We start from the raw sequence: 20,526 nt of genomic DNA on the forward strand, positions 1-20,526 counted from the left end.
ATTGAAAATCTTTGGTGGAAGTTGAAGAAAATGGTCCATGACAAGGCTCCAACCTGCAAAGCTGATCTGGCAACAGCAATCAGAGAAAGTTGGAGCCAGATTGATGAAGAGTACTGTTTGTCACTCATTAAGTCCATGCCTCAGAGACTGCAAACTGTTATAAAAGCCAGAGGTGGTGCAACAAAATACTAGTGATGTGTTGGAGCGTTCTTTTGTTTTTCATGATTCCATCATTTTTTCCTCAGAATTGAGTGATTCCATATTTTTTTTCCCTCTGCTTCGTCTAAAAAAGTAACCGTTACTGACTGCCACAATTATTTTTCCTGATGTCTTATAGTGTTTCTTAAAGCCAGAAAGTTGCCATTTGAAATCAAGCAATCAATCAATCAATTTTTTTATATAGCGCCAAATCACAACAAACAGTTGCCCCAAGGCGCTTTATATTGTAAGGCAAGGCCATACAATAATTATGTAAAACCCCAACGGTCAAAACGACCCCCTGTGAGCAAGCACTTGGCTACAGTGGGAAGGAAAAACTCCCTTTTAACAGGAAGAAACCTCCATCAGAACCAGGCTCAGGGAGGGGCAGGCTTCTGCTGGGACTGGTTGGGGCTGAGGGAGAGAACCAGGAAAAAGACATGCTGTGGAGGGGAGCAGAGATCGATCACTAATGATTAAATGCAGAGTGGTGCATACAGAGCAAAAAGAGAAAGAAACAGTGCATCATGGGAACCCCCCAGCAGTCTACGTCTATAGCAGCATAACTAAGGGATGGTTCAGGGTCACCTGATCCAGCCCTAACTATAAGCTTTAGCAAAAAGGAAAGTTTTAAGCCTAATCTTAAAAGTAGAGAGGGTGTCTGTCTCCCTGATCTGAATTGGGAGCTGGTTCCACAGGAGAGGAGCCTGAAAGCTGAAGGCTCTGCCTCCCATTCTACTCTTACAAACCCTAGGAACTACAAGTAAGCCTGCAGTCTGAGAGCGAAGCGCTCTATTGGGGTGATATGGTACTACGAGGTCCCTAAGATAAGATGGGACCTGATTATTCAAAACCTTATAAGTAAGAAGAAGAATTTTAAATTCTATTCTAGAATTAACAGGAAGCCAATGAAGAGAGGCCAATATGGGTGAGATATGCTCTCTCCTTCTAGTCCCCGTCAGTACTCTAGCTGCAGCATTTTGAATTAACTGAAGGCTTTTTAGGGAACTTTTAGGACAACCTGATAATAATGAATTACAATAGTCCAGCCTAGAGGAAATAAATGCATGAATTAGTTTTTCAGCATCACTCTGAGACAAGACCTTTCTGATTTTAGAGATATTGCGTAAATGCAAAAAAGCAGTCCTACATATTTGTTTAATATGCGCTTTGAATGACATATCCTGATCAAAAATGACTCCAAGATTTCTCACAGTTTTACTAGAGGTCAGGGTAATGCCATCCACAGTAAGGATCTGGTTAGACACCATGTTTCTAAGATTTGTGGGGCCAAGTACAATAACTTCAGTTTTATCTGAGTTTAAAAGCAGGAAATTAGAGGTCATCCATGTCTTTATGTCTGTAAGACAATCCTGCAGTTTAGCTAATTGGTGTGTGTCCTCTGGCTTCATGGATAGATAAAGCTGGGTATCATCTGCGTAACAATGAAAATTTAAGCAATACCGTCTAATAATACTGCCTAAGGGAAGCATGTATAAAGTGAATAAAATTGGTCCTAGCACAGAACCTTGTGGAACTCCATAATTAACTTTAGTCTGTGAAGAAGATTCCCCATTTACATGAACAAATTGTAATCTATTAGACAAATATGATTCAAACCACCGCAGCGCAGTGCCTTTAATACCTATGGCATGCTCTAATCTCTGTAATAAAATTTATGGTCAACAGTATCAAAAGCAGCACTGAGGTCTAACAGAACAAGCACAGAGATGAGTCCACTGTCCGAGGCCATAAGAAGATCATTTGTAACCTTCACTAATGCTGTTTCTGTACTATGATGAATTCTAAAACCTGACTGAAACTCTTCAAATAGACCATTCCTCTGCAGATGATCAGTTAGCTGTTTTACAACTACCCTTTCAAGAATTTTTGAGAGAAAAGGAAGGTTGGAGATTGGCCTATAATTAGCTAAGATAGCTGGGTCAAGTGATGGCTTTTTAATTAATGGTTTAATTACTGCCACCTTAAAAGCCTGTGGTACATAGCCAACTAACAAAGATAGATTGATCATATTTAAGATCGAAGCATTAAATAATGGTAGGGCTTCCTTGAGCAGCCTGGTAGGAATGGGGTCTAATAAACATGTTGATGGTTTGGATGAAGTAACTAATGAAAATAACTCAGACAGAACAATCGGAGAGAAAGAGTCTAACCAAATACCGGCATCACTGAAAGCAGCCAAGATAACGATACGTCTTTGGGATGGTTATGAGTAATTTTTTCTCTAATAGTTAAAATTTTGTTAGCAAAGAAAGTCATGAAGTCATTACTAGTTAAAGTTAATGGAATACTCAGCTCAATAGAGCTCTGACTCTTGTCAGCCTGGCTACAGTGCTGAAAAGAAACCTGGGGTTGTTCTTATTTTCTTCAATTAGTGATGAGTAGAAAGATGTCCTAGCTTTACGGAGGGCTTTTTTTATAGAGCAACAGACTCTTTTTCCAGGCTAAGTGAAGATCTTCTAAATTAGTGAGACGCCATTTCCTCTCCAACTTACGGGTTATCTGCTTTAAGCTACGAGTTTGTGAGTTATACCACGGAGTCAGGCACTTCTGATTTAAAGCTCTCTTTTTTAGAGGAGCTACAGCATCCAAAGTTGTCTTCAATGAGGATGTAAACTATTGACGAGATACTCTATCTCACTTACAGAGTTTAGGTAGCTACTCTGCACTGTGTTGGTATATGGCATTAGAGAACATAAAGAAGGAATCATATCCTTAAACCTAGTTACAGCGCTTTCTGAAAGACTTCTAGTGTAATGAAACTTATTCCCCACTGCTGGGTAGTCCATCAGAGTAAATGTAAATGTTATTAAGAAATGATCAGACAGAAGGGAGTTTTCAGGGAATACTGTTAAGTCTTCTATTTCCATACCATAAGTCAGAACAAGATCTAAGATATGATTAAAGTGGTGGGTGGACTCATTTACTTTTTGAGCAAAGCCAATAGAGTCTAATAATAGATTAAATGCAGTGTTGAGGCTGTCATTCTCAGCATCTGTGTGGATGTTAAAATCGCCCACTATAATTATCTTATCTGAGCTAAGCACTAAGTCAGACAAAAGGTCTGAAAATTCACAGAGAAACTCACAGTAACGACCAGGTGGACGATAGATAATAACAAATAAAACTGGTTTTTGGGACTTCCAATTTGGATGGACAAGACTAAGAGTCAAGCTTTCAAATGAATTAAAGCTCTGTCTGGGTTTTTGATTAATTAATAAGCTGGAAAGGAAGATTGCTGCTAATCCTCCGCCCCGGCCCGTGCTACGAGCATTCTGACAGTTAGTGTGACTCAGGGGTGTTGACTCATTTAAACTAACATATTCATCCTGCTGTAACCAGGTTTCTGTAAGGCAGAATAAATCAATATGTTGATCAATTATTATATCATTTACCAACAGGGACTTAGAAGAGAGAGACCTAATGTTTAATAGACCACATTTAACTGTTTTAGTCTGTGGTGCAGTTGAAGGTGCTATATTATTTTTTCTTTTTGAATTTTTATGCTTAAATAGATTTTTGCTGGTTATTGGTAGTCTGGGAGCAGGCACCGTCTCTACGGGGATGGGGTAATGAGGGGATGGCAGGGGGGAGAGAAGCTGCAGAGAGGTGGTAAGACTACAACTCTGCTTCCTGGTCCCAACCCTGGATAGTCACGGTTTGGAGGATTTAAGAAAATTGGCCAGATTTCTAGAAATGAGAGCTGCTCCATCCAAAGTGGGATGGATGCCGTCTCTCCTAACAAGACCAGGTTTTCCCCAGAAGCTTTGCCAATTATCTATGAAGCCCACCTCATTTTTTGGACACCACTCAGACAGCCAGCAATTCAAGGAGAACATGCGGCTAAACATGTCACTCCCGGTCTGATTGGGGAGGGGCCAGAGAAAACTACAGAGTCCGACATTGTTTTTGCAAAGTTACACACCGATTTAATGTTAATTTTAGTGACCTCCGATTGGCGTAACCGGGTGTCATTACTGCCGACGTGAATTACAATCTTACCAAATTTACGCTTAGCCTTAGCCAGCAGTTTCAAATTTCCTTCAGTGTCGCCTGCTCTGGCCCCCGGAAGACAACTGACTATGGTTGCTGGTGTCGCTAACTTCACATTTCGCAAAACAGAGTCGCCAATAACCAGAGTTTGATCCTCGGCGGGTGTGTCGTCGAGTGGGGAAAAACGGTTAGAGATGTGAACGGGTTGGCGGTGTACACAGGGCTTCTGTTTAGGGCTACGCTTCCTCCTCACAGTCACCCAGTCAGCCTGCTTTCCCGGCTGCTCGGGATCTGCCAGAGGGTAACTAACGGCGGCTAAGCTACCTTGGTCCGCACCGACTACAGGGGCCTGGCTAGCTGTAGAATTTTCCACGGTGCGGAGCTGAGTCTCCAATTCGCCCAGCCTGGCCTCCAAAGCTACGAATAAGCTACACTTATTACAAGTACCGTTACTGCTAAAGGAGGCCGAGGAATAACTAAACATTTCACACCCAGAGCAGAAAAGTGCGGGAGAGACAGGAGAAGCCGCCATGCTAAATCGGCTAAGAGCTAGTAGCTACGCTAAGCTAGCGGATTCCTAAAAACACGCAAAGTGAATAATGTGTAAATAATTTAGAGGTGATTCAGCAGAAGGAGTGCTTTAGTTAAGGCACGTAAAGATTACACTGGGAAACAAATCATAATCTAGATAACTAGATCAATCTAACTGCGCAGATTAAACAGCTAACAGATACAGAAAAACACCGCTGTGCTCCGGAACAGGAAGTGATACAAAATGACTTTAGTTTTGTGTCATGTCAACTGAATGAACATCCTACGAGGCCGGTGATTCCATAATTATTGCCAGGGGTTGTAGTTCAAGTGTTTATTTCTTTTAATTTTTGCAGCCGAACTGCTCTGTGTAAGTCTGATCCCGTCAGATCTCAGAAGCTCAGCAGTGTGGGATCTGGTTAGTACTTGGATGGGAGACCTCTTTGGAACAACAGCACCTGTGTGTGTTTCTCCAGGTAAAACTGGAGTTGCGTCAGGAAGGGCATCCAGCGTAAAACGTGCCAACTACCTGTGCGGATCTGGCTGTATCTGCTGTGGCGACCCCGAACACAAAACGGGAGCAGCCGAATGGACAACAACATTTCTTTTAATTTTGATGATTATAACTGACAACTAATGAAAACCCCAAATTCAGTATCTCAGAAAATTAGAATATTGTAAAAAGGTTCAATATTGAAGACACTTGGTGTCACACTCTAATCAGCTAATTAACTCAAAACACCTGCAAAGGCCTTTAACTGGTCTCTCAGTCTAGTTCTGTAGGCTACACAATCATGGGGAAGACTGCTGACTTGACATCTTGCCTGGGTTAAAGACAAAAAGGACTGGACTGCTGCTGAGTGGTCCAAAGTTATGTTCTCTGATGAAAGTAAATTTTGCATTTCCTTTGGAAATCAAGGTCCCAGAGTCTGGAGGAAGAGAGGAGAGGCACAGAATCCACTTTGCTTGAGGTCCAGTGTAAAGTTTCCACAGTCAGTGATGGTTTGGGGTGCCATGTCATCTGCTGGTGTTGGTCCACTGTGATTTCTGAGGTCGAAGGTCGATGCAGCCGTCTACCAGGATGTTGTAGAGCACTTCATGCTTCCTGCTGTTGACCAACTTTATGGAGATGCAGATTTCATTTTCCAACAGGACTTGGAACCTGCACACAGTGCCAAAGCCACCAGTACCTGGTTTAAGGTCCGTGGTATCCTTGTTCTTAATTGGCCAGCAAACACGCCTGACCTTAAGCCCATAGAAAATCTATGGGGTACTGTGAAGAGGAATATGTGACACATCAGACCCAACAATGCAGAAGAGCTAAAGGCCACTATCAGAGCAACCTGGGCTCTCATACCACCTGAGCAGTGCCACAGACTGATCGACTCCATGCCACACCGCATTGCTGCAGTAATTATTAGTTATTAGTTATTCCCACGAAAAGAATAAAAATCTACCCAAACAACAAAAGGTTTGTGTCTAAGGACATTAAGAGAATCATAAACTCAAAGAAAATGGCTTTTAAAAATAAAGACACCATCAAATGTAAACAACTAGAGAAGGAGGTGAGAGACAAACTTAGGGAAGTTAAACAGGCCCATAGGCACTGTCTAGAGGAGACATTCAAAGGCAGATTCTTGATTTCTCATCTGTGTTTAACACTATTCAACCAGACTTACTTTTAGCAAAAATGATTCAGTTACAGATTAATCCCTATATAATTTATTGGTACTTTTCTTTTCTTACAAACAGGGTTCAGCTAGTTAAGGTAAACAATACACTATCTACTCCAAATTCAACTAATGTTGGAGCACCCCAGGGCTGTATTAGCTCCCCTCTGTTGTTTACCTTATATACTTCAGACTGTACTACCAGTGTGTCATACCAGATTCTTTTAAAATATTCAGATGATTCCACCTTACTGACCCTCTTCACAGATCATGATGATCCAACATTGTATCAAGACAAGGTGAATTGGCTAGTTGAGTGGTGTGATTAAAAACGTTCTTATTATTAATACTGTGAAGACTGAGGAAATCATATTTGGTAAACCAAACTGCCATCTACCCCCAGTAAAGATTCATAATGCAGACATTAACCAAGTTCAAGTCTGCAAATATTTAGGTGTCATGATTGATGAAAATCTGTCATGGACATCTCACATAGAGTATATCTGTAAAAAGATACAGCAGCACATTTATTTTCTTCGGAGACTAAAATCTTTTGGAGCCAGCAGCCAAATAAATTTTTTGTTTTTTACATCAGTGATTCAGAGTGTTATGCTCTATTGCAGTACAGCTTGGTTGAGTAGCCTATGAGTTAAAGACAAAGCAAAACTACACAACCAAATTGAAATCTGTTCAAAAATCATTGGGCTACCTGTGGATCGAGCTTTTCAGGAAGCCCATGACAAAAGTATGCTTAGATTAGCCAGGAAAATTTCTGCTGGCTCCTCACATCTTACATACAGAATACCAACTTATGCCTTCAGGCAGATGTTTCAGAGTTCCCTCTTTCAAACGTATCAGATTTAAACAGTGTTTTGTATGTATATCAGTCAATCCTGCTTTTGAACCAACTATAAATCCAGTCTAATATTAACCCAGTGGTATTCATTGTTGTCTATGTTGTTATGTTGTCTGCCCTATTTGTCTTGGGGATCTGCACTTGTGTATTTATTTAGTGTGAACACCATGTGTATGTATTTGTGTATGTGGTGTATTTATTGGTGGTGTGATCATCATAGGGTGTCTGGGTGGTCACTCACTCTATGTTTTTAAACGAGCCTCCCAGGGATGCAAAATGAATTTCAGTTTTAAACTGACAAAGTATCTATCTATCTATCTAATTCAGGCAAAAGGAGCCCCAACTACGTATTGAGTGCTGTACATGATCATACTTTTCATGTTCTTACTTTTCAGTTGGCCAACATTTCTAAGAATTCTTTTTTATTTTGGTCTTAAGTAATATTCTAATTTTCTGAGATACTGAATTTGGGATTTTCATTAGTTGTCAGTTATAATCATCAAAATTAAAATAAACAAACATTTGAAATATACCAGTCTGTGTGTAATGAATGAATATAATATACAAGTTTCACAATGGAATTACTGAAATAAATCAACGTTTTTATTATATCTTAATTATATGACCAGCACATGTACAAGAAATTTTTGTGAGTCCAGGACGGGAGGCCTGCAGAAGAAGACACACACTCCCACTTCTGGATGGAGCCGCACCTCAAACAGAGATTTAAGTCAAAGTACAAATTCTCATCTTCAGGTTGGCCACTTCGCCGGAAGTGACGTGGCGCCAACGTTGAGAATATGTATCAAACATGGTGGAAGGGTCGTCTGTTAGATAAGGACTTCATCAGTGGATCAAATTTTGACAGAACAAACTCCACAGAACCATTTATTCTGAAATGTCCCTGAGTCACAAAAGAATTATCTGCAGGACTCAGTTTTAATCATAAGGCACGTGAGTGTTGTGCTCTCTGAGTGTCTCTTCTTGCTTCATGAGGAACTTTCATTGCTTCCATCCCCCCTCCAAAGTTCTCCCCTCACTGCAGCAATGTCTCTCCATTCCAATGTGCTTACTATATATTAGGATTTGTGGAAAGAGCAGCTCGTCCACACAGCTTTTAACTTTGGCATACTGAGCAAACGCTTATCCTCCACATGTTCCCACCACCACCACACACTAAATCTGTCTGCTAAATCAGTACCAGGCTTTCTACGTACACAGCTTCTTGGGCAACAGAAAATGTTTTTGTGCCTGCTGACCTCAAGGAACTTAGTGAAAATGCAACAGAGCCACATCACAAGGATGAAGGGAAACAGATTAGATGTGCACTGGATGCATCAACTTCCAGACATTCAAAGTGACAATTCAACAAATCAGGACAGTTTTTTCTTTTTCACTTTTCTGGTTCATGTTAATGTTTTGTTAAATGCTGCGAGCATGAGACAAAGCAACATGCATTTTTCTGCACCCCATGGAAAAGCTCTGCACATGTGAAAGAGCTCCTGTTCCAGGTCACGGTTGGGCTTTAGGAACACGTTCTGTTTCCTGTTGGGACATTCCACACATTTTTTTCATCTCTGCTGCATCCAGTCTGTTGTAACCAGACTGTACCTGAAGCAAAAAGATTTTCTGTGTACGTTGCCAGGTAGCTTAAAAATAAACATTAAGGTCTGCAGGCAAAGCTCCAATATACCCATTCTTTTTGTACGTCACTTTCACCCTTTGTGTCTGAAAGGTATTTTCTGGGTTTTATCATACCATAAGGTATGATTAAAGTATTTCCTTTTCATATAATGCCAATGTGATTCATATCAAAATGTTCAGAACAATCATCTTTCTGAATGTGAAATACATATTTTGCCTAGAATACTGCATAAAAATATGATTTAATACAAATATAATGAAAAGCTGATCAGGACACAAATGAGCAGCACTCTAAGGGTTCAACAGAAAGAAGCTGTGACTGACCATTATTCACCTTTTGTCTTTGCTGTCACGTGTCACATGTACTGCTCAATTCACCTAATGTATCTCTCAGACTGAGTCCATCAATGGATTTCTATTACATATGTCGCAGACAGATCAAACAAGCCACTTTAGTCTTAAATCAGCTTATAGTAGGAAAATTTCTACATTATAATAGCATTCAAGCCCACACTTAACTGTAAAATGTACATTAACAAACTGATTTTGCACACTGTTGTCACTTTAAGCACCCTAGTGTTCTGTGTGTGTTTTTTAAATGTTTTTTGTTTGTTTTTTAGTTAAGAAGTAGGGTACTAAATACTTTTTTTTTCAGGTTTACAGCCTTTTCCACCAAATAAAGATAGGTTTAATAATTAACATTTATAGAAATATTAACACTTTATTTTTGAGTTTAACACTACTTATTGTAAACTGACATTGAGAAGCTTTTTATTATTTTAACATCATACTTGTTTTATGATTTTATAATTTCTCATGCCTAAGATTTTTAACTATATGATACATTTAAACTCTATGACGTTATAACCGGCTGACTGTGGATCAGAATGACGTCACTTAAATGATTACCTTTTCAAGTTGAAGCATAATTTAAGTCAAACATTTAAGTGACTCGTCTTACCTTATAGTGGTGGGATGAGGAGGTTAAAATGGTTCCAGTGGAGAGAAAGGAGCTGCTTTTTTAACTTCGCTGAGGTCATGAACTCAACTCCAAGACAAAACCAGTGCTAAATCTGGGCTAATTCATCACCTCCATGAAGACAAACCACGAGATAGTAGTCCACCAATTGCAGCTTTCAAAGCTTGTGTGTTTGTGTGAATTGCCAGCTGTACAGCTCCTTCTCTGAGGAGGAGATGGAGGAGGAGTGAAGAAGGCTGGCTTCTTTCCCTGAAACACACTAACTTTCATGGATCCCTCTCACAGAATCTCATGGAAGACCATTAAACTGACAATTAAGAATGATAAATAGTACCGAGGAGGTCGAAACCAAGAGGTTTAAAGACTTTATAAAATACAGTTGAGAACCCAAGTCAAAATGCCAACTTTCTAGTAATCATGAGATTAAAAAAGTCAAAAAGGTGGACTGATTATGAGATTAAAAAGTAATAATTGTGATTTTAAGAGTCGTAAATATCATATACTAAATCAAAAGGTCAACTTTCTAAGTAATTATGAGATGAAAATGTCAAAAATATTGACTAATTATGAGATCAAAAATTTTAAGTGGTAATTATCAGATACTAAATCAAACTGTCAACTTTCAAAGAAATTATGAGATTAAAATGGCAATAATGTGGACTAATTATTAGATTAAAAGTAATAACTTTGATTTTAAGAGTAACAATTATGAGTTGATAAAATGAAAACAGCTTTATTGGTAATTGACTGCATGAGATGTAATTATCAGATGCTAAATCAAAATGTCAACTAAGTAATTATGGGATTAAAATGTCAAAAATGTTGACCAATTACAAGATTAAAAAGCAATCATTGTGATTTCAAGAGTCAGAATTATCACATACTACACTCAACAAAAATATAAACGCAACACTTTTGGTTTTGCTCCCATTTTGTATGAGATGAACTCAAAGATCTAAAACATTTTCCACATACACAATATCACCATTTCCCTCAAATATTGTTCACAAACCAGTCTAAATCTGTGATAGTGAGCACTTCTCCTTTGCTGAGATAATCCATCCCACCTCACAGGTGTGCCATATCAAGATGCTGATTAGACACCATGATTAGTGCACAGGTGTGCCTTAGACTGCCCACAATAAAAGGCCACTCTGAAAGGTGCAGTTTTATCACACAGCACAATGCCACAGATGTCGCAAGATTTGAGGGAGCGTGCAGTTGGCATGCTGACAGCAGGAATGTCAACCAGAGCTGTTGCTCGTGTATTGAATGTTCATTTCTCTACCATAAGCCATCTCCAAAGGCGTTTCAGAGAATTTGGCAGTACATCCAACCAGCCTCACAACAGCAGACCACGTGTAACCACACCAGCCCAGGACCTCCACATCCAGCATGTTCACCTCCAAGATCGTCTGAGACCAGCCACTCGGACAGCTCCTGGAACAATAAGTTTGCATAACCAAAGAATTTCTGCACAAACTGTCAGAAACCGTCTCAGGGAAGCTCATCTTCATGCTCGTCGTCCTCATCGGGGTCTCGACCTGACTCCAGTTCGTCGTCGTAACCGACTTGAGTGGGCAAATGCTCACATTCGCTGGTGTTTGGCACGTTGGAGAGGTGTTCTCTTCATGGATGAATCCCGGTTCACACTGTTCAAGGCAGATGGCAGACAGCATGTGTGGCGTCGTGTGGGTGAGCGGTTTTCTGATGTCAATGTTGTGGATCAAGTGGCCCATGGTGGCGGTGGGGTTATGGTATGGGCAGGCGTCTGTTATGGACAAAGAACACAGGTGAATTTTATTGATGGCACTTTGAATGCACAGAGATACCGTGACGAGATCCTGAGGCCCATTGTTGTGCCATACATCCAAGAACATCACCTCATGTTGCAGCAGGATAATGCACGGCCCCATGTTGCAAGGATCTGTACACAATTCTTGGAAGCTGAAAATGTCCCAGTTCTTGCATGGCCGGCATACTCACCGGACATGTCACCCATTGAGCATGTTTGGGATGCTCTGGACCGCCGTATATGACAGCGTGTACCAGTTCCTGCCAATATCCAGCAACTTCGCACAGCCATTGAAGAGGAGTGGACCAACATTCCACAGGCCACAATTGACAACCTGATCAACTCTATGCAAAGGAGATGTGTTGCACTGAGGCAAACGGTGGTCACACCAGATACTGACTGGTATCCCCCCCAATAAAACAAAACTGCACCTTTCAGAGTGGCCTTTTATTGTGTGTTTATATTTATGTTGAGCATAAATCAAAATGTTAACTTTCTAAGAAATTATGAAATTAAAATGTTAATATAGGCTAATTATGAGATTAAAAAATAATTTTAAGAGTCACAATTATCAGATAATAAAATTAAAATACCGACTTCCTCGGTAATTGTGAGAATAAAATGCAAATTTTGACTGCATGAGACATAATTATCAGATGCTAAATCAAATCAAATGTCAACTAAATAATTGATATTAAAGAGGGAAAGTCAAAGTTTCTTAATCATAATCATCAAAACATAGACTTTCAAAATCAAAATGACCAGATATTAAGTCAAAATATTAACTTTCAAAATAATTATGAGATTGCATATGCCGCGGACATGAACAAGTGATCGCTCGTCAGCATCTCATCATGTCTTTTAGGTCCTTCAGACTTTATTTTGAGTAAATGCTTCAGGGGAGCATTAGCTCCCCCAAGACCCCCCGCCTTTTTAAGCATTTTTCTTTATTTGCCCCTCACATGACTGAAAAAGCTCCTCGCCATCTATGTTCGTTTAGGTCCTTCAGACTTTTTTTCAGTAAAATGGTTCTTTGGAAGCATGAGCATGACTAAAACCTTTCAGCTTCTGCCCCCCCAGCCTTTTTAAGCATTTTTCTTTTTTTGCTTTTTAGCTGACCCCCCCTAATTACAGCCCTCTTAACCCCCTGCCACTTTAAGCATTTTTTAAAATGTAGATGTAAATTAATATTCAGTGTTTTCAGCTAGTTGACAGTAGGCCTGTACAAAATGGCCAAATGATCATATCTCAATAAATTGTCATGGAAATGGCACTTATACACATGCTGTCCATATTCTTGAGCCGCTTAAGTGGGTAGGGAGAGTTCCCATGGAATTAAAAAAAAAAAAAAAAAAAATCCTTTTCAACCTACCATCCCTGGTTCTCAAGACCAGGCACCTAAGTGGCTCTACTGTCTCTCTCCCTCTCTCTCTTTTTTTTAAAGATATTTAGGTATACCTTAGTAAACACTAGTGGAGATCCACCTTAGTTTTGGAATGTATAATAGAAGATATACCTTACTGAATTTTCATATCAATGTGATAGAGTAGTGTTCAGAATAATAGTAGTGCTATGTGACTAAAAAGATTATTCCAGGTTTTGAGTATATTTTATTGTTACATGGGAAACAAGGTACCAGTAGATTCAGTAGATTCTCACAAATCCAACAAGACCAAGCATTCATGATATGCACACTCTTAAGGCTATGAAAGTGGGCTATTAGTAAAAAAGTAGAAAAGGGGGTGTTCACAATATTAGTAGCCTCTGCTGTTGACGCTACAAACTCAAAACTATTATGTTCAAACTGCTTTTTTTTTTTTAGCAATCCTGTGAATCACTAAACTAGTATTTAGTTGTACGAGGTCTGTCCATAAAGTATAGGTCCTTTTAATTTTTTTCAAAAACTATATGGATTTCATTCATGTTTTTACGTCAGACATGCTTGAACCCTCGTGCGCATGCGTGAGTTTTTCCACGCCTGTCAGTGACGTCATTCGCCTGTGAGCACTCCTTGTGGGAGGAGTCGTCCAGCCCCTCGTCGGAATTCTTTTGTCTGAGAAGTTGCTGAGAGACTGGCGCTTTGTTTGATCAAAATTTTTTCTAAACCTGTGAGACACATCGAAGTGGACACGGTTCGAAAAATTAAGCTGGTTTTCAGTGAAAATTTTAACATCTGATGAGAGATTTTGAGGTGATTCTGTCGCTTTAAGGACTTCCCACGGTGCGAGACGTCGCGCAGCGCTCTCAGGCGCCATCATCAGCCTGTTTCAAGCTGAAAACCTCCACATTTCAGGCTCTATTGATCCAGGACATCATGAGAGAACAGAGACGTTTCAGAAGAAGTCGGTTTCAGCATTTTATCCGGATATTCCACTGTTAAAGGAGATTTTTTTAATGAAAGACGTGCGGATGGGTCCGCGCGTCGGGACGCAGCCGGCGCGGTGCGGCGGCACAGGAAAAACACCTCCGTGTTGATAACCATTTGTAAAATCCAGGCGGCTTTTGATGGCTTTCAGTGGAGTATCTGAGAAATTGTTTAACAGCTGGACATGTTCCAACTTGTCCTTAAGGCTTCCAACAGAGGTGTTTTTCCTGTGGCGGAGCGTCGCGGCGGCTGCGAGCCGACGCTGCAATCCGCCCGCACATCTTTCATTAAAAAAATCTCCTTTAACAGTGGAATATCCGGATAAAATGCTGAAACCGACTTCTTCTGAAACTTCTCTGTTCTCTCACGACATCCTGGATCAATAGAGCCTGAAATGTGGAGGTTTTCAGCTTGAAACAGGCTGATGATGACACCTGAGAGCGCTGCGTGACGTCTCGCACCGTGGGAAGTCCTTAAAGCGACAGTATCACCTCAAAATCTCTCATCAGACGTTAAAATTTTCACTGAAAACCAGCTTAATTTTTCGAACCGTGTCCACTTCGATGTGTCTCACAGGTTTAGAAAAAATTTTGATGAAGCACAGCGCCAGTCTCTCAGCAACTTCTCAGACAAAGGAATTCCGACGAGGGGCTGGACGACTCCTCCCACAAGGAGTGCACACAGGCGAATGACGTCACCGACAGGCGTGGAAAAACTCACGCATGCGCACGAGGGTTCAAGCATGTCTGACGTTAAAACATATGAATGAAATCCATAGTTTTTGAAAAAAATTAAAAGGACCTATACTTTATGGACAGACCTCGTATAACCGGTTTTTCACAATTTCTTCACATCTGCGAGGCATTAATTTTGTTGGTTTGGAAGCAAGATTTTGCTCCTTTACTAGTGTGCTTGGGGTCATTGTCTTGTTGAAACACCCATTTCAAGGGCATGTTCTCTTCAGCATAAGGCAACATGACCTCTTCAAGTATTTTGACATATACAAACTGATCCATGATACCTGGTATGCGATATATAGGCCCAACACCATAGTAGGACAAACATGCCCATATCATGATGCTTGCACCATGCTTCACTGTCTTCACTGTGAACTGTGGCTTGAATTCAGAGTTTGGGGTCATCTCACAAACTGTCTGTGGCCCTTGGACCCAAAAAGAACAATTCTACTCTCATCAGTCCACAAAATATTCCTCCATTTCTCTTTAGGCCAGTTGATGTGTTCTTTGGCAAATTGTAACCTCTTCTGCATGTCTTTTATTTAACAGAGGGACTTTGCGGGGGATTCTTGCAAATAAATTAGCTTCACGCAGGCGTCTTCTAACTGTCACAGCACTTACAGGTAACTCCAGACTGTCTTTGATCATCCTGGAACTGATCAATGGGTGATCCTTTGCCATTCTGGTTATTCTTCTATCCATTTTGATGGTTGTTTTCCATTTTCTTCCATACGTCTGGTTTTTTTTTTTTTTTGGTCCATTTTAAAGCATTGGAGATCATTGTAGATGAACAGCCTATAATTTTTTGCACCTGTGTGTATGTTTTCGCCTCTCCAATCAACTTTTTAATCAAACTACGCTGTTCTTCCGAACAGTGTCTTGAACGTCTCATTTTCCTCAGGCTTTCAAAGAGAAAAGCATGTTCAACAGGTGCTGGCTTCATCCTTAAATAGGGGACACCTGATTCACACCTGTTTGTTCCACAAAACTGACGAACTCACTGACTGAATGCTGCACTACTATTATTGTGAACATCCCCTTTTCTACTTTTTTTTACTAATAGCCCAATTTCATAGCCTTACGAGTGTGCATATCATGAATGCTTGGTCTTGTTGGATTTGTGACAATCTATTGGTACCTTGTTTCCCATGTAACAATAAGAAATATACTCAAAACCTGGATTAATCTTTTTAGTCACATAGCACTACTATTATTCTGAACACTACTGTATATGATATGACTATGATTTGACACAAAGTGCAGCAACACTGAAAATTAAACATTCTTAAACAAAACAGTAATAATACCACTCATTTTGCACTCATCATAAGGTTAGGATACTGTGCCCTCCAAAAGTATTGGAACACTTGTAATTTCACACATTTTAATTTGTTTATGCAATTTTAAATACAAGAAATACAAAAAAATAAAAATTTCTAAAATTATCTTCTTCAAACTCAAACTGAAAGCAAATCTCAAACTTGATAAAACCTGTAAATAATAAACAGTTTTATTACCAATTTTCTTTAGACAAGTCAGGGGAAGGAAACATGAACATTTCCAAGTCATTGAATATGTCTTGGACTTTATTTACGTCAACTATGAAGAAATATAAAAGTTTCTTTCACCAAAACATCAAATCTAGGCTTTCATCTCAGATGTACTTTCTGTCAAATTGTAGCTGAACTTTCAGGTCTTCTTTTTAAGAAAATCCTCCTCTACACCACTTCATCTGGAAGCTAGATTTTATATTTTTAATTAATTTATATCAAGTTGTAGAGATTTGCTTTCAGTTTGAGTTAAGGAAGATAATTTTAGAAAAAAAAATATCTGAAATGGAATAAACAAATTAAAATGTGTGAAATACCAAGTGTTCCAATACTTTAGAGGGCAACTAAGAAACACTGAGGAGCAGCATCTTATATCTCATATATAGTGCAGCACATATGAGCGCATTTTATTTCATGCGCCTTTTCAAACAAAGGAAATGTTTAAATGTTTGTAATGTCACCGCACCGAGACACTTAAACACAGAGCCCCCCTGCAGAAAGGACATGTAAACTCACTGCCAGGTGAAAAAAACAAGACATTCTAAAAATTATTTTTTTAAAGTTTTGAAAGCAGTAAATTTTATATTTTGCATCCAGCCTTGATTTTACGTAAGGGCAGAATCAGCGTGAATGCTGACTTTTGGCAGAAATCTGTTGTGTAGATTAATCCCTGAAACTAGCTATACAGACCAAAACCATTTTTGGCTTTAAAGATGGACATTTTAACATGAGCTTTTATGAGAATCTGCTGCCTTCTGGAGCCAGCCTCAAGTGGTTTCAGGCTATAAACTCCAACACTCAGAGTGCATAGTCCTGCCAAGGAAAATACAACTCTGCAACTACAGGGTGTAGAAAACTTTGAACAAACCATATGAAACAGCATATTAATGTGGGCATTTTTAGCTATAAATAAACAAACTACAACACTCAGCAAGTGTATACCTCTGCCAAACACTTTAACTTGGTAACTATAGAGCCTAGAAAAACTGTCAGTGATTAAAGGCTATAAGAAAGCACTCTTCTGCAAAATTAGCTAATGAAAAAAAAAATCAATGTGCACTTCTTAATTACTGTTTTATTTATGTAAAGGACAGGTACAGTGGACTAAATTAAGATGAATTGCCAAATTTAATTAATCTTCATGAATAAAGACAGTCAAAAAGACAAAGATGGTATTTAATTGGACTCACTGAACAAAAATCAAAAACAAAAAAAGTACTAAGTTTCTTTGCAATATACATCCCACCAATAGAGGGCAGGCTTCTTCCTAATTTATTATTTGAAAACTTGACAGGCACTTTATCCAAAATTACTAACTTGCTAGATGTATGATTAATAACTGAGAATTGGCAAAATGGTTTCCACTGGATTTTATCTGTTGGATGTGCAAACATTTTAACTATAACTGGTCCCTGTAACCCTTTGTGAGGGTTACTGAACAAATATGAGGCTGGAAACATGCATATTAATAATTCATGGTAACAAAAAGCAATCAGAGCCACCAGCCCATTAATTTACAGACATACATACATATGAGATGCACGTTTCAATATTTTCAAGTTCCATCATTCTAAAAGTGTCTTTCAAAAATCCCATAACATTCAAACCACCATCATCTATCTACAGGATTTCAAAAAGCCTCCATTGGAGGGATGAATCACATCGCTGTAGTCAAAAAATAAAAATAAAAACAGGCCGTGCAGGAGAACAATGAAGCATCTAAATTTTTCAAGTGTTGCAATCACAAGTGGGACAGGTTCTCTGACAGTACAATACTGTGTACCATACACAGAGGCAGAAATACCTAACTATTAATCACCACCTTTCATATACTTATCAATGTCTCCTTTAAAGTAAAGGTCATATAACAATTAACAACAACCTGCAGCAATATGAAGTGATGCCATTATGATGGTTGAAAATACTCATTAAATCCAAGCTTCAAATGACAAACAACATCCAGGGCCACAGCTTTACATCCTACAGTGCACTGCAGGGTGCACAATTTAAGTCCATTTGGGGTATGTCCACTCATTTTTTGTGATTTACATGGCACAACCTCAGCACATAATGGGGTGCAAAGAGGCGGGGCTTATCTTCTTAATTAGTCATGAACATAACCTGAAATAAACCAATGAGAGTGTAATCTGTCATCCCCTTTAAGAGCTGGAGAACGCACACACTGCCATGTACAAAACACAGTTAATAGTTCTGCAACAGAGCTTGACAGCAGCCACAAGTGGTCCCTGAGGTGAAGCATTAATTCATGTTGGCTGTAGAAAAGCAGTTTTTGTGGTCATCATAGCAGAATTCCTGTCATCTGCAGTGGCCGACTGCAGGTGACGAGGTGAGGCACCTTCATTTTTAATGAAATGAAAGACAGTTTCAGTGTTCTAATCAAAATAGGATGCTCTGATGGTATCTTAAAACATTAACTTTTTCAGAGATTATAGATTAATTCCTCTCTGTAATATCACAAGTTATTCACGTTTACCGGGTGACTCTCTGGACTTAATCCACCTTGAGCTGTCAGTCTTCCCCCTCATTCAAGATTAGCTGCTAAAAGTGCTAACGACGAGAATTTCACTCAGCACAAATATTTCAACAGGGATGTCTTAGAAGATCCGATAAGACATGTCACCAAACAACAAGCCATATTATTCCAGGTGTTTGAAATAAAATGTTCAAAATGACAAACACAACCTTCCACAGCAGCTAGCTACTCTGAGCTACTGACACTGACAGTCACAGGTCGGCTCAGCAGCTGTCACTCAAAGCAAACACATCCCTAATTATGTCTAAAACATCTTTTAAACTAAGAAATAAAAAAACTTCACTCCTGTAGTCATGGAGGGGGAAACTACCTATAGAGACCAAAACAGTTTTGTAGTAGGCTGGTAAACAAGTTTATTTCTGCTCTAAATTTGGACATTTTAACAGGGACTTGATTGGGAACCTGCCTGCTTTTGGAGCCAGCCTCAAGTGACCAGACAAGGAACTGCAACTTTTTTCTTCTGGCTGGACCTCACCTCAGACAATCACCTGCTTGCAACTTCACAATGTGGTTACTGGGTGTGACAACCACAAATGTGTCAGGTAGACAGGACCAGTGACACGTTGCGCTGTTTTAACTCAGACCATCAAGTACATACTGTCACAATGAGAAAAATATCAATCAATCAATCCATCAATTTTTTTTATATAGCGCCAAATCACAACAAACAGTTGCCCCAAGGCGCTTTATATTGTAAGGCAAGGCCATACAATAATGTGATGGATAAAACAAGATTATAACAGTCCACAAAATAATAATAAACTTTGAATGCTAGGATTGAATATTCACAACTCCCAAGACATTGCACTGCACATATGGGGTCAAATACTTTGCATTGTATTTAAATACAAATACTTTAGATTTTCGAATTCCAAATACAAATACTTTGTACTTTTTCAAATACAAATACTTTATATTTTGAGTATTTCAAATACAAATACTTTCTATAAACTATAAACAACTCAACACAAAACTGATAAACCGGTGACAATTTATTGTGAAAACAGCATGACCAAATACTATTGATAAGTAAAGGATTGAATGTTTTATCACAAATTCACTATTATAATATCACAGGCAATAATCAAACTATCACAATATATATTCTGTTTCCATCAATATTGCATCCTTTTGTATCCACCGTATCACAAAACAATAATAAAATGTCATATCTTCTCTTCTCAGCATATTGTATTATTGTATCTCAATCACAATTATTGAATTTTATTTTTTTAAATAAAATAAATAAATAAAAAATTAAAATTCAATAACGCAGAGCTTATAGTTTTCTGGTGTGTCTCAACACGGTGTCACAGAGATTCCCAAGTTTGAAAAGTATTTGAAAAAGTATTTGTAAAAGTATTTAGAAATACTTGGGATCGGCGATGTATACAATACAAATACTTTGAATTCAAGATCAGAAAATACAAATACTCCGAAAAATGTATTTAAGTATTTTCAAATACAAATACTTTTGTATTTGGCCCCATGTCTGTTGCATTGATCACTTTTGTAAGACTACAATGTTATTCAAATCATATATCATATTTTATATATATATATATATGAGGTACTGTCTGTTCCACACTCCAGAGAAGGTGGTGGTAATGCACCATTAAGCTGAATGCAAATA

General features: G+C 38.9%; 1 protein-coding gene and 1 long non-coding RNA gene across 3 annotated transcripts in view; one reads left to right on the top strand and one right to left on the bottom strand.

The window, feature by feature from the left end:
• The window catches only part of loxl3b (lysyl oxidase-like 3b), an 84,384-nt gene extending 74,240 nt beyond the window's left edge, over positions 1 to 10,144 (bottom strand). The window contains exon 1 of one of the 2 annotated variants that reach the window (XM_034160023.1): positions 9,875 to 10,144. The gene's annotated coding sequence lies outside the window, so the exon portion shown is untranslated. The remainder of the gene's footprint in view (positions 1 to 9,874) is intronic. The other variant, XM_034160024.1, reaches the window with a different exon arrangement.
• LOC117501182 lies at positions 2,953 to 18,233 on the top strand. The gene is made up of 3 exons (XR_004557956.1): positions 2,953 to 2,970; positions 12,999 to 13,001; positions 17,966 to 18,233. It is a non-coding gene; the product is annotated as an uncharacterized LOC117501182 (long non-coding RNA).
• Positions 18,234 to 20,526: the final 2,293 nt, after the last annotated feature.

This window comes from Thalassophryne amazonica, chromosome 19 (assembly GCF_902500255.1).
Source record: "Thalassophryne amazonica chromosome 19, fThaAma1.1, whole genome shotgun sequence".
Lineage (NCBI taxonomy): Eukaryota > Metazoa > Chordata > Actinopteri > Batrachoidiformes > Batrachoididae > Thalassophryne > Thalassophryne amazonica.